Genomic DNA, 6,000 nt, shown 5'->3' with positions numbered 1-6,000 from the left:
GAGTTCTGTTGGTAGTTCTTCCACTGCCCCGGTAGCCAGCTGAAAGACACCAGAAAATTGGTTTTACCTGCTTGCTGGGCTGAGATGGGCAATCGATGACTTTTGACTCGGCTGGTGACAAAATGTTCCAAACACACCCCATGCACAACTCCACCAGGGAAGGTGCCAGAAAGGAATTCCGTTGCTTGTTCTTCCACTGCCCCGGTAGCCAGATGAAAGACACCACAAAAGTGGTTCTACCTGCTTTCTGGGCTGAGATGGGCATCGCTGACTTTTGACTCGGCTGGTGACAAAATGTTCCAAACACACCCCATGCACAACTCCACCGGGGAAGGTGCCAGAAAGGAGTTTTGTTGGTAGTTCTTCCACTGCCCCGGTAGCCAGCTGAAAGACACCACAAAAGTGGTTCTACCTGCTTGCTGGGCTGAGATGGGCAATCGCTGACTTTTGGAGTCAGCTGGTGACAAAATGTTCCAAACACACCCCATGCACAACTCCAGCGGGGAAGGTGCCAGAAAGGAGTTCTGTTGGTAGTTCTTCCACTGCCCCGGTAGCCAGCTGAAAGACACCACAAAAGTTGTTCTACCTGCTTGCTGGGCTGAGATGGGCAATCGCTGACTTTTGGAGTCGGCTGGTGACAAAATGTTCCAAACACACCCCATGCACAACTCCACCGGGGAAGGTGCCAGAAAGGAGTTCTGTTGGTAGTTCTTCCACTGCCCCGGTAGCCAGCTGAAAGACACCACGAAAGTGGTTCTACCTGCTTGCTGGGCTGAGATGGGCAATCGCTGACTTTTGACTCGGCTGGTGACAAAATGTTCCAAACACACCCCATGCACAACTCCACCGGGGAAGGTGCCAGAAAGGAGTTCTGGTGGTAGTTCTTCCACTGCCCCGGTAGCCAGCTGAAGGACACCAGTAAATTGGTTTTACCTGATTGCTGGGCTGAGATGGGCAATCGCTGACTTTGGGAGTCAGCTGGTGACAAAATGTTCCAAAGAAACCCCATGCACAACTCCACCGGGGAAGGTGCCAGAAAGGAGTTCTGTTGGTAGTTCTTATACTGCCCCGGTAGCCAGATGAAAGACACCACAAAAGTGGTTCTACCTGCTTGCTGGGCTGAGATGGGCATCGCTGACTTTTGGAGTCGGCTGGTGACAAAATGTTCCAAACACACCCCATGCACAACTCCACCGGGGAAGGTGCCAGAAAGGAGTTCTGTTGGTAGTTCTTACACTGCCCCGGTAGCCAGCTGAAAGACACCACAAAAGTGGTTCTACCTGCTTGCTGGGCTGAGATGGGCAATCGCTGACTTTTGACTCGGCTGGTGACAAAATGTTCCAAACACACCCCATGCACAACTCCACCGGGGAAGGTGCCAGAAAGGAGTTCTGGTGGTAGTTCTTACACTGCCCCGGAAGCCAGATGAAAGACACCACAAAAGTGGTTCTACCTGCTTGCTGGGCTGAGATGGGGAATCGCTGACTTTGGGAGTCAGCTGGTGACAAAATGTTCCAAACACACCCCATGCACAACTCCAGCGGGGAAGGTGCCAGAAAGGAGTTCTGGTGGTAGTTCTTCTACTGCCCCGGTAGCCAGCTGAAAGACACCACAAAAGTGGTTCTACCTGCTTGCTGGGCTGAGATGGGCAATCGCTGACTTTTGGAGTCGGCTGGTGAGAAAGTGTTCCAAACACACCCCATGCACAACTCCAGCGGGGAAGGTGCCAGAAAGGAGTTCTGTTGGTAGTTCTTCCACTGCCCCGGTAGCCAGCTGAAGGACACCACGAAAGTGGTTCTACCTGCTTGCTGGGCTGAGATGGGCAATCGCTGACTTTTGGAGTAGGCTGGTGAGATAGTGTTGCAAACACACCCCATGCACAACTCCACCGGGAAAGGTGCCAGAAAGGAGTTCTGTTGGTAGTTCTTCCACTGCCCCGGTAGCCAGATGAAAGACACCACGAAAGTGGTTCTGCCTGCTTGCTGGGCTGAGATGGGCAATCGCTGACTTTTGACTCGGCTGGTGACAAAATGTTCCAAACACACCCCATGCACAACTCCACCGGGGAAGGTGCCAGAAAGGAGTTCTGTTGGTAGTTCTTCCACTGCAACGGTAGCCAGCTGAAAGACACCAGAAAATTGGTTTTACCTGCTTGCTGGGCTGAGATGGGCAATCGCTGACTTTTGACTCGGCTGGTGACAAAATGTTCCAAACACACCCCATGCACAACTCCAGCGGGGAAGGTGCCAGAAAGGAGTTCTGTTGGTAGTTCTGACACTGCCCCGGTAGCCAGCTGAAAGACACCACAAAAGTGGTTCTACCTGCTTTCTGGTCAGAGATGGGCAATCGCTGACTTTTGGAGTTGGCTGGTGACAAAATGTTCCAAACACACCCCATGCACAACTCCACCGGGGAGGGTGCCAGAAAGGAGTTCTGTTGGTAGTTCTTACACTGCCCCGGTAGCCAGCTGAAGGACACCACGAAAGTGGTTCTACCTGCTTGCTGGGCTGAGATGGGGAATCGCTGCCTTTTGACTCGGCTGGTGACAAAATGTTCCAAACACACCCCATGCACAACTCCACCGGGGAAGGTGCCAGAAAGGAGTTCTGTTGGTTGTTCTTCCACTGCCCCGGTAGCCAGATGAAAGACACCACAAAAGTGGTTCTACCTGCTTTCTGGTCAGAGATGGGCAATCGCTGACTTTTGGAGTTGGCTGGTGACAAAATGTTCCAAACACACCCCATGCACAACTCCACCGGGGAGGGTGCCAGAAAGGAGTTCTGTTGGTAGTTCTTACACTGCCCCGGTAGCCAGCTGAAGGACACCACGAAAGTGGTTCTACCTGCTTGCTGGGCTGACATGGGCAATCGCTGACTTTTGACTCGGCTGGTGACAAAATGTTCCAAACACACCCCATGCACAACTCCACCGGGGAAGGTGCCAGAAAGGAATTCCGTTGCTTGTTCTTCCACTGCCCCGGTAGCCAGCTGAAAGACACCACAAAAGTTGTTCTACCTGCTTGCTGGGCTGAGATGGGGAATCGCTGACTTTTGGAGTCGGCTGGTGAGAAAGTGTTCCAAACACACCCCATGCACAACTCCACCGGGGAAGGTGCCAGAAAGGAGTTCTGTTGGTAGTTCTTCCACTGCCCCGGTAGCCAGCTGAAAGACACCAGAAAATTGGTTTTACCTGCTTGCTGGGCTGAGATGGGCAATCGATGACTTTTGACTCGGCTGGTGACAAAATGTTCCAAACACACCCCATGCACAACTCCACCGGGGAAGGTGCCAGAAAGGAGTTCTGGTGGTAGTTCTTCTACTGCCCCGGTAGCCAGCTGAAAGACACCACAAAAGTGGTTCTACCTGCTTGCTGGGCTGAGATGGGGAATCGCTGCCTTTTGGAGTCGGCTGGTGACAAAACGTTCCAAACACACGTCATGCACAGCTCCACCAGGGAAAGTGCCAGAAAGGAGTTCTGGTGGTAGTTCTTCTACTGCCCCGGTAGCCAGCTGAAAGACACCACAAAAGTGGTTCTACCTGCTTGCTGGGCTGAGATGGGCAATCGCTGAATTTGGGAGTCGGCTGGTGACAAAATGTTGCAAACACACCCCATGCACAACTCCAGCGGGGAAGGTGCCAGAAAGGAGTTCTGTTGGTAGTTCTTACACTGCCCCGGTAGCCAGCTGAAAGACACCACAAAAGTGGTTCTACCTGCTTGCTGGGCTGAGATGGGCAATCGCTGACTTTTGGAGTCGGCTGGTGAGAAAGTGTTCCAAACACACCCCATGCACAACTCCAGCGGGGAAGGTGCCAGAAAGGAGTTCTGTTGGTAGTTCTTCCACTGCCCCGGTAGCCAGCTGAAGGACACCACGAAAGTGGTTCTACCTGCTTGCTGGGCTGAGATGGGGAATCGCTGACTTTTGGAGTAGGCTGGTGAGATAGTGTTGCAAACACACCCCATGCACAACTCCACCGGGAAAGGTGCCAGAAAGGAGTTCTGTTGGTAGTTCTGACACTGCCCCGGTAGCCAGATGAAAGACACCACAAAAGTGGTTCTACCTGCTTTCTGGTCAGAGATGGGCAATCGCTGACTTTTGAGTTGGCTGGTGACAAAATGTTCCAAACACACCCCATGCACAACTCCACCGGGGAGGGTGTCAGAAAGGAGTTCTGTTGGTAGTTCTTACACTGCCCCGGTAGCCAGCTGAAGGACACCACGAAAGTGGTTCTACCTGCTTGCTGGGCTGAGATGGGCAATCGCTGACTTTTGACTCGGCTGGTGACAAAATGTTCCAAACACACCCCATGCACAACTCCACCGGGGAAGGTGCCAGAAAGGAGTTCTGGTGGTAGTTCTTACACTGCCCCGGTAGCCAGCTGAAAGACACCACAAAAGTGGTTTTACCTGCTTGCTGGGCTGAGATGGGGAATCGCTGACTTTGGGAGTCGGCTGGTGACAAAATGTTCCAAACACACCCCATGCACAACTCCACCGGGGAAGGTGCCAGAAAGGAATTCCGTTGCTTGTTCTTCCACTGCCCCGGTAGCCAGCTGAAAGACACCACAAAAGTGGTTCTACCTGCTTGCTGGGCTGAGATGGGGAATCGCTGACTTTTGACTCGGCTGGTGACAAAATGTTCCAAACACACCCCATGCACAACTCCACCGGGGAAGGTGCCAGAAAGGAGTTCTGTTGGTAGTTCTTCCACTGCCCCGGTAGCCAGCTGAAAGACACCACAAAAGTGGTTCTACCTGCTTGCTGGGCTGAGATGGGGAATCGCTGACTTTTGGAGTCGGCTGGTGAGAAAGTGTTCCAAACACACCCCATGCACAACTCCAGCGGGGAAGGTGCCAGAAAGGAGTTCTGTTGGTAGTTCTTCCACTGCCCCGGTAGCCAGCTGAAGGACACCACGAAAGTGGTTCTACCTGCTTGCTGGGCTGAGATGGGCAATCGCTGACTTTTGGAGTAGGCTGGTGAGATAGTGTTGCAAACACACCCCATGCACAACTCCACCGGGAAAGGTGCCAGAAAGGAGTTCTGTTGGTAGTTCTTCCACTGCCCCGGTAGCCAGCTGAAAGACACCAGAAAATTGGTTTTACCTGCTTGCTGGGCTGAGATGGGCAATCGCTGACTTTGGGAGTCGGCTGGTGACAAAATGTTCCAAACACACCCCATGCACAACTCCACCGGGGAAGGTGCCAGAAAGGAGTTCTGGTGGTAGTTCTTACACTGCCCCGGTAGCCAGCTGAAAGACACCACAAAAGTGGTTTTACCTGCTTGCTGGGCTGAGATGGGGAATCGCTGACTTTGGGAGTCGGCTGGTGACAAAATGTTCCAAACACACCCCATGCACAACTCCACCGGGGAAGGTGCCAGAAAGGAATTCCGTTGCTTGTTCTTCCACTGCCCCGGTAGCCAGCTGAAAGACACCACAAAAGTGGTTCTACCTGCTTGCTGGGCTGAGATGGGGAATCGCTGACTTTTGACTCGGCTGGTGACAAAATGTTCCAAACACACCCCATGCACAACTCCACCGGGGAAGGTGCCAGAAAGGAGTTCTGTTGGTAGTTCTTCCACTGCCCCGGTAGCCAGCTGAAAGACACCACAAAAGTGGTTCTACCTGCTTGCTGGGCTGAGATGGGGAATCGCTGACTTTTGGAGTCGGCTGGTGAGAAAGTGTTCCAAACACACCCCATGCACAACTCCAGCGGGGAAGGTGCCAGAAAGGAGTTCTGTTGGTAGTTCTTCCACTGCCCCGGTAGCCAGCTGAAGGACACCACGAAAGTGGTTCTACCTGCTTGCTGGGCTGAGATGGGCAATCGCTGACTTTTGGAGTAGGCTGGTGAGATAGTGTTGCAAACACACCCCATGCACAACTCCACCGGGAAAGGTGCCAGAAAGGAGTTCTGTTGGTAGTTCTTCCACTGCCCCGGTAGCCAGCTGAAAGACACCAGAAAATTGGTTTTACCTGCTTGCTGGGCTGAGATGGGGAATCGCTGA

This window comes from Falco punctatus, assembly GCF_963210335.1.
Source record: "Falco punctatus genome assembly, contig: scaffold_47, whole genome shotgun sequence".
Taxonomy (NCBI): domain Eukaryota; kingdom Metazoa; phylum Chordata; class Aves; order Falconiformes; family Falconidae; genus Falco; species Falco punctatus.
Note: the sequence above shows the minus strand (reverse complement) of the source record.